The sequence below is a fragment of the Lissotriton vulgaris genome, unplaced genomic scaffold, assembly GCF_964263255.1.
Source record: "Lissotriton vulgaris unplaced genomic scaffold, aLisVul1.2 SCAFFOLD_5996, whole genome shotgun sequence".
NCBI classification, from domain to species: Eukaryota; Metazoa; Chordata; class Amphibia; order Caudata; family Salamandridae; genus Lissotriton; species Lissotriton vulgaris.
The window spans coordinates 1-9,559 of NW_028245185.1; the positions used below are offsets into that span (position 1 = coordinate 1).

At 42.6% G+C, this 9,559-nt stretch overlaps 1 pseudogene; it reads right to left on the reverse strand.

The window, feature by feature from the left end:
* Positions 1 to 7,511: 7,511 nt before the first annotated feature.
* On the reverse strand, positions 7,512 to 8,347 carry LOC147666502 (uncharacterized; annotated as a pseudogene).
* Between the last annotated feature and the right edge of the window lie 1,212 nt (positions 8,348 to 9,559).

Consider the following 9,559-nt stretch of genomic DNA (forward strand, 5'->3'; position numbering starts at 1 on the left):
ATCGTATCACCGCTTGCCTGATTGAACGGATATTCAGATCCTGGAAGATGTGTTTTAGGTACTGTCTCCTCTAGACCAGAACTGCTGGACAGGCACATAATATGTGAGTTATAGATTCTTGTTTGAAGCCGCATAATCGACACGTCTCTGATTGAAAGGTCTTTTTCCAAGATGGATACAGGTCCTTTGAGACGTGCAAGCCTAATCGAAAGTGTATAAAGCTCTTTTTTAGCTGTAAGCTAAAGTGTGCAGATAAGCATGCTTGAGGCTTTAAACATCTGTAGGAATTAATGACTGTCCACCCGTGCCGGCGCTTGATGATCGCCTTTTTGTCAGCCAACAGGGACTTCTTTTTTGATGCGATATTTGCTGCTTTGCCGAAGGTTGCTCTTTCTTCCCTGTTTTCCCAAACTGTTTCTAGTTCCAACTCAGACAAAGATGTTCTCAAAAAGCTTCCCCAGGAGTCTGGAGTTTCGAGGTTCAACTGGTCCTTAATTTCATCCCAGCATAATCTATTCAGGGCACCTGGGTTTGAGTAGCGGAATTTATGACAGAGTTTAATGAAACCGCTCATTCCCCGGAATTTCTGGTGGTGAAGGCCGAATTCCAATCTGACCTGGGAAGGGGAAGCAGACCTTGGCAGGTCAAAGACGGCTTTATGATCTCCGCCATCTGTTTCCTCTCAATGCGCATGCGCCGCAAGATCTTTGGATGGCTCCCTGCCAGATACCTGCATTCCGCCTCCCTCTTCCTAGCTTAAACTCCTAGAGTCTAAGGCACAAGGAACGGAGTTCGCTCTTACTCCCACCTGGCTGCAAAGACCTGGAATTAACTCCCCCTGCACCTGAGATCTGCCTCCTCACTGAATCTGGAAAGGTCAAGACCTGGCTGTTCAACTGATCGGCCCCTCTGGACAACAACTCCTCACCCAGCGCCTTGAAACCTCACTGATGATTTGCCGCATTTAATACCCATTGATTGATTGAGTCTGTAGATTCATATAGATTTTTCTCAGTGGGTACTTTCTGATGCAGTTTTAACTCTCCCTTGCCAATAATTGCCTTGCTAAATTCAGTGCGGTCTTCAGGGTGGACTTTTGATGTTGCGTTAGCTCTCCATTTATGAATTCATGGTCACATTCAATACATTTATAGACTTTCTCTCCTGTGTGAACATTCTGATATATTACATTTTGTTTTGTAATCGATCCCTTGTCACATTCTATTCATTAATAGGGTTTCTCCCTGGTGTGGATTTGTTTATGCTGCATTAGCGTATTCTTCCTGTGGAAGACTTTAATAAACTCTGTACCTACATTGGATTTCCTGCCCTGTATATTTTCAGATGTTGCTTCAGTTTTCCCTTTATTATGAATGCTTTGTGGTATTCGGAACATACATATGTTTTCACCCCTGTGTGAACTTCTTTATCTTGTATTACATTTTGCTTTGTAATAAATCCCTTGTTACATTCTATAAATTCATGCGGTTTCTCTCCAGTGTGGATGCTGATATTCCTTTAACTCTCCCTTTATAATAAATAACTTGTCACGTGCGGTGCAGTTGAATGGTCACCCTCCATTTGGAATAAATGCTATGTCACATTTTGTACAATTATATGGTTTCTTTCATGTGTGAACATTCTTATGTATTTTTAAACATTGCTTTGTAATAACTGCTAAGTCACATTCAGTACAGCCATATTGTTTCTCACCAGTGTGGAATTTCTTTTTTTTTTTTTTTTTGCTTTATTTAAATTTTCAAAAAGAAAAACAGGGCATCAGGAGACAATAGAACAAAGTACAAAGTTTAGAAGTACATGTTGATACAAAATAATATATATATTTACATAACCAAATGAGTACACAACGCAGTTAAATATAGAATGAAGCAGTTACTGAGAGAGCCAATCTGCAAGAGGAGCCCAGTTCTTAAATGCCAATAAACGCCTTCTCCTCCCCCCCAACAACAGCACAGATGACTCTAATTTGTACCATGCAAGCATCCTAGCTTTCCAATGGATAAAGGTAGGAGTGCAGGATTTAACCATTGCGCTGTTATACACAGTCGAATCATAGCCATTGCAATGAACAAAAACGCTGATGAATGGTGAGTTCTTTGAGAACCAGTTAAATATTCATATCCAATTATTATTAGTTCCGCTGAGATCTTAACCGGAATTAGAAGTGATGGATGAGAAAAACTTCCACTTCGTTTAAAAAGGAACTTAAATTGGGACATGAGTAGAACATATGTATGGCATCAGCAGAGCCCATTTTACATCTAGGACAAGAGCCCCCGCTAGTTGATCTAGGAGTCCCCCAACTAGCTATCTTTGCAGGGGTATGATACAAGTTAAACATGGCCATATGACGTTGAGTGCGCAGTGAGCCAGAGACAAGAACGGATCTAGCTAGTTCAAGCGGAACTTCCAGGTCTAATATTGGAACACCAAATTACACCAAATTTAGCAGCCCACTTTGCATTCTGAGCAGATAGGTCATCCGGAAGTTCAGACAAAAGACTTTGGTACAGAGAGCTAATTCTAGACTCCTTCCGAATTAGGTCAATTAAATTGATCTTAACATACAGATTGGGGTTCCTGGAGAGGTTCGTGTCGAAAAAGCTTCTAATCTGTAAATATTTTTAAAAAATAGCTAGATTGTAAGTGAAATTTCCCCTTCAAAAAAGAAAAAGGGGCCAATTGATCGGACTGGACTAAATCACCAAATCCCTTCAACACTAAAGACCTCCATTTCATCATCAAACCATCATAAAATATTGGAGGTAGCAAGGCAGAGGCGTCTAATGGGGTATAATAATTAGTTTTGGAATAGCCAGACGAGAGCAAATTTTCTGCCATACAGAGAATAAAGCCCAGCAGATCTTAATTTTTTTTTTTTTAAATAACTGATTTCCAGTACACGTGTTAAACCCCTTGGCAGCATCCCTAAGTGCTATTTCATAAATGAATGGGGACATACAGATTGAAATTTCAACATTATCCCCAAGAAGGGGGAGGCCAAAGTGCTGAATCAAGGCGGCCCAATAATAATATAACAGATAATAATATAACCGGCCCAGCCACCTGGCTCCCGGGGGAGACATGTCCATTTAGCGGGCCTTCTGTGCCTGCGATACCCCCAGAGAAACCGTTGACATATTCTATCAGCTCTCACAAATGTTGAATTAGGGATTAAGAGTGGGGTGGACCTAAAAAGAACTTTGGGAGAGCAAGCATTTTCAGGATATTGCAACGTCCATATAAAGAAAGATGCAGATGGTCCATTCTCTCAAGTTTCCTATGAAGCGAATCAATTACAGGGAGGTAATTTAGGTCTGGAATCTGATCAACATCAGCGGAAATTTGAACCCCAAGGTATGTGGCCTCTTTGATTATAGAAGCATGCGAGAGGGGCTTAGCTGAGGATTGAATTATTTGGGTCTTTGAGATGTTGAGCTTATACCCAGACATAGCACCAAATTGAGCCGCGAGACTCTCTAATGCTGAAAAAGAAGAGCCAACACTGTCAGTTAGTACAACAATATCATCGGCAAACGCCAATGCCTTGTAGTCCACCCCGCGAACCCTGACTGGAGCAATCCCATGGCAATTTTCGATCATACTCAGGAAGGGATCGATGAACAGGGCAAATAGTAGGGGGGAACAGGGACAGCCCTGTCTAGTCCCCCTACTGATAGAAAAATAGGCAGATTCTTTCCCTGAGATACGAATTGCGGCGGTTGGAGCCAGATAAAGCGCCTGGAGGGCCTGGATGAACTCGGGAGGGAATCCCTTCCAACGCATTACCGCCCAAAGATACCCCCGGGAGACCCTGTCGAACACCTTCTCGGCGTCCAAAATGGTCACCCCGAGGGGAGAGCTCGTAGCCTGAGCCCAATCAAGAAGGGCAATGACGCGCCAAATGTGATCTGTTGTGTCCCTTCTGGGAATAAAACCATGCTGCCGGATTCAGACCTAGGGGACTATAACTTGAGCTAGTCTAAAAGCTAAAATTCTAGAATAGATCTTTCTGTCTGTGTTAATGAGTGCAATCGGCCGATATGAGGCAGGGTTTAGCTCATCTTTGCCCTTCTTTTTAAACAGCACAATGGTGGCCCGGCGCCAAGAATCAGGAACAACCCCAAGTTGGGCAGCCCTAAAAACCGCTAACATTTCTTGTCTGAACAGTGGTGAAAAGGTCTTATAAAACTCGAGATGGATAAGGTCGGGGCCATCAGCCTTACCGTTGGAAAGAGATTTAATAGCGGTTTCTACCTCATCCCAGCTAATGGGTGCTGAAAGGACTTCATTCTGTTCCATTGTTACCCGCAAGGTGTTGAAGGGGTGAAAGAAGTCATCCAGACCAACTTGGTTTTGAGCCATGCTAGGATCTTCTGTATATAATTTAGTATAGAAGCTCACAAAAACATCAAGGACCCCCGCCGGGGTCTCTTGCAGACGGCCCTGTTGGTCTGTAATTCGGACAATTCGGTTCGCCATAGCCCTCTGCTGCAGTCTCTTTGCAAGAACCTTGCCTGAGTTTTCCCCAAACTCATACATTAGCGTACGAACTTTAACATATTTGGCTGCTAAATCTTGATACAACGTTCTAACAGATTAGACTTAGCTATAGTGACCGCTTTCTGACTATTGGATACATCGTGGCCCAGGCGGATATTATTACACCATTCAAGTTCAGCTTGTTGCAACGCTTTGAGTCTATCTTTAGTGTGTTGCTGTGCTGGTTTCCAACGGTGGGAGGCAAAGTTTTGAGTTTCCCGGCGTAAAGCCGCTTTACATGTATCCCAGACCATAGAATCAGAAGAGGTACCCCTATTAATATTAAAGAATTTCTGGGATCCAAATAGCCAAACGCTCTTGATATTGCTGATCTATAAGGAGCTTGCTCTCGAAAGTCCATCGCCTAATTTGGTTAGTAGGACGGCCCCATGAGAGATCAATAATTATGGGATTATGATCGGATATGGTCCTGGGGGCAACTTCAATGTGTGCCGAAGAGGCATTTTGATCCGAAAAAAAAGCATAGTCAAGGCGTACCATTTTATTACGTGGGGCAGAATAGAATGTATATCCATCCATATCCTGATGGTGATAGTGCCATAGATCTATAAGACCATGGTCCAACAAAAGAATTTGGAGAGCCTTGAATACTTGAGGGTTTCGGCCCACATAGTTACGACAAGTTAGGAGATTGATTTGACTAGAAAGATTAATATTAAAGTCGACAGTAAATAATATTGGATGGGGCCTTCCCACTAATTCCAAATTTAGGCTCCTGAGAACTTGCGGATCATCTAAATTGGAAGTGTATATTGAGCAGACTGATGATGGAGATCTGTTCAGCAAGAGTTCAATAATTGCCCATCTTCCAAAATTATCCACCTTCGCCCTTTTAATAGATCCAACCCCATTCTTCAGGAGACTAGCTACACCCCTGATTGTAGATGTTTGTCTAGAACAGGCAACCAACTCATATCCAGGAAATCTTAACCAGCTACGTTTAGTCCACGGGATATGAGTCTCCTGTAAGCAAATTAGATCGGCCTGTAGAATTTGGAGAATCTTGTAAAACATCCTACGCTTCTTGGGATCATTCAAACCACAGATATTCCATGTGACACAGCGTAGCCTACCCCCATTCAAAAAGTAGAAAAACCAACAACCAGCAAGACTCGATTTACTAATAGTACTGTACAGAAAAATTACTGGACCTCTGAACAATAATATACATAGTGTAGACAATATTTGAGTCATTAGAGCATCCTAAACACAAAAAAGATACTAGAAACAGAAAAAGGCTTCTGAGCCCCCGCCACCAAACCCCCCCCGAAACCCCCCCACCTTCCCAACACCCCTCGCCCCCACCCCCCATGTAGAGCAACAGGACCATGGTCCTTTTGATGGTCAGGTTGGTGAGACCCACTTTCTCCCGGAACCGGAGCCCCCCCCCCGTTGAAGCACTACGGAAGACCTGACCGCCAGATAAACAAAAAAGCCAAAGAGAGAAAATCTAGCACACTATCTGTCAGGTCATCTAAAGTCACTAATCTTTAAAGTGAGCAAACATCCCATCCCGAGTTAATCCGAATTTAGTGCAACTAGTTAAATAAGGCAGTTCAACCTAGATAGTCCCAAGAAACTCCTTGGCCAATATCTCTGATGTAAAGTATTTAGTCTGACCTTTACAGATCACTTTCAACTTAGAAGGAAAGAGTAGAAAGGCTTGAGCACCCTTAGCCTGGGACAAGGGCATCAGCTGACGAAGGTGCCATCACCTCTCAACTGTAGCTGGACAGAAATCAGGCTGCACAAAAAATTGACATCCCTTCGCAGTCCGCTTTTTATCAGGTCTGGCGAGATCAAATATTTTCTCACGTGCGAGAAAATTGTTGAAGCATATCAGGATGGCGCGTGCAAAGGTTTTATTGGTACCAGAAGCTGAGGTTTACCGCTGCTGAAATGTGCCCCCTGTATTTCTAAATTCCAGTCCCATTGTGTAACTTCTGGGAACGCCTCCGAAAAGAGCTCGACTATGAACTGCCTAGCATCTTTGCCTTCTATATTTTCTTCGATTCCTAAGACTCTTAAGTTGTTTCTTCTCGCGCGATTTTCTAAGTCCGTGAGCTTCCATAGGATATCAGTACGTTGTTCCTTAATCTCTGTTGTGAGTTCTTTCTGGGCCACCACTGCATCCTCTAACGCCGAAATCCGCTGCTCAGCTTCCCCAACCCTGGAGGCAATGTCAGTACATGTTTTCATCACTCGGCGCAAGGAGTTCTGCATTCTACGGCACGCCCCCTGCGTACGAATGTTCTCCGGTTTTGTAGCCTCTCTGTGGGTGATGATAGTTTGGTAAATTGTTGAGAGGGTAACTTCCTCAGAGGTTTCTGTTGACGAGCCAGAGGGATTGTCAGGTGTAGCTCCACTGTTAGTTACAGCTTGGTCTAATACTATATTCTGTAGACAGGTGGTATTTATCAATCCTTTGGGGCAGGGGGCTTTATGAACTGTATTAACAGCGCTTGCAGCATTCACATCCTTAGAAGCCTCACTAAGGCGCTAATCCCCTGATTCACTGTCGTAGTCAGACCATTCAAGTTTAGCATCAAACTCGGGTTCCTCCTCCGCTGATGAATGATCCGAAACTGAATAACATTTATCCGTGGCCTCAGTGCTCTCTGACCCCCTTGAATCAAGACCAGACTCTGGAGTAATGACTGTACCATTCGCAAACAACAGATTAGAGCCTTGCTCCAGGAGAGAGACCGAATGGGCATCCGATTGAATACATGGCTGAACTACAGTTCCCAGCATACATTGAGAAGGAGGTATGGGTGCAATACTAGACATATCACTTGAATTTTGTATAAGAGTAGCACCTGAGTTGATATTGTGTGGAATTTCTGATGTAGTATTTATCTTTGCCTAGTAATAAATATCTTGTTGCATAATGCACATTCATAGGGTTTCTCTCCTACGTGGACTATCTAATGTTGCATAAGATGCTACTTTCTAATAAATGTCTTCTCACATTCAGTGCAGTTGAATGTTCTCTCTCCGGTGGAGATTTTCTAATGTTGCTTCAGCTCTCCATTGATTAAAAATGATTTGTCACATTCTGTGCATTGATATGGTTTCTACCCAGTGTCGAATTTCTGATGTAACATTAGATGTGCCTTTCTATAGAATGCCTTCTCACATTCTGTACATTTATATGGTCTCTCCCCAGTGTGGATTTTCTGATGTTGCGTTAGCCCTCCATTTCTTATAAATGCTTTATCACACTCTGTACATTGATATGGTTTCCACCCAGTGTGGAATTTCTGATGTTCCAGTAGATATGACTTTCTAATAAATGCTTTGTCACACTCTGTACATTGATATGGTTTCTCCCCAGTGTGGATTTTCTGATGTTGCTTTAGCAATCCATTTATTTTAAATGCCTTATCACATTCTGTACAGTTATATGGTTTCTCCCCAGTGTGGATTATGTGATGTCGTTTTAGATCTTTAATTGTTATAAATAATTTGTCACATTCTGTACATTTATATGGTTTCTCCCCAGTGTGGATTTTCTGATGTCGCTTTAGATCTCCATTTGTTACAAATGCTTTGTCACATTCTGTACACTTATATGGTTTCTCCCCAGTGTGGATTTTCTGATGTCGCTTTAGCTGTCCAATTGTTATAAATGCTTTGTCACATTCTGTATATTTATATTGTTTCTCCTCTACGTGGACACTCTGATGCTGCATTATGGCTTTCACGGCAAAGAAAACTTTTCCACAGTCAGTCGATCAATATGGTTCTTCTCCAGTATGACTTTCTGATGTTGCACTTGCTTTCTCTACCTAATAAATGTGTTGCACCTTCTAGATATTCATACGGTTTCTCTTCTGTGTGTTCTTTCTGATCCAGGTTAGCGCTTCCTTCGTAGTGAGAACCTTATCAGACTTGCTTCAGTATGTCAGTGTGTTATTTTGTCAATGTTTATCAGGTGATCCCTAAGAGCCAAGTACAGACCACATTGGGCAGTTTGGATTTTCTGCTGTAGAAAGACTTTGGCGAGGCATAAGCCTTCAATGGAAGAAATTTTAAGGTGCACTGTTTTTACATCACTTCCTACACAACTGATGTTTAATTCCTTCACTTTTTTTGTTCATTACTGCATTTATTTCACCTGTTGGAAAAAAAAAACACTGGATAAGCTTAAATGGTGGGTCTATCACGAAATTCTATTGGCATTTAATGAGACATTTAATTCATCACATAGACAAGTGTGCTGAAGAAATTCTAGATTACACTTTCAATGTAAAGATGCAATAGGCAGAGCAAGGGAATACGATCCTTCCTTGACGCCCTCCTATCGCGGAGTGTGGACTCAAGGAGAAACCAAGCCTCCAGTCGAGTCTTTTGTGTAGCACCACAATTCTTCTGACAGCGGGTCTGTCTAGATCCATAAATGTCGGATTTGATGGGGCCAGAGACTCAGCACTTACGTCCAAATGGGCCTTATATGTGAGGGAAACTTCAAAGAGTGGTTTTGAAGTACACCAGTATCGCTTTCAATCCCAGCACTCACTCCTAACTACCAAAGGGAGTAATCATTCCTTTGTATGTGGTCAGTCTACTACCCTGTGAAGGGTAGGAGTGGGCCCCTTCATCCCATCTGCCCAGAAAGACCCATCGGGATGCAGATGGGTGCTAAATCACACCCAACCCTTGTAGTGTCTGTGGCTCTCTAGAAGGAATACACAAAGGGGTCGGTCACCTAGCCCAGACGTGTACTAGAGACAGGGTGTAAGGCACAAAGAGCAGTACAAGCAGAGAAAAGTCCACTTTCTAAAAGTAGCTTTTCTAAAATAGTAATGTTAAATCCGACTTTACCAGTAAGGAAAATGCTACTTACCAGTATGCATCTGTTCTTGGCATGTAGAGCTGCAGAGTTGTACACTTAGCATTAGATCGCCACCTGGTGGTGGGCTCGGATGATTGCATGTTGTTGTCATCTTGGAAGAAGTCTTTGTAGTCACGA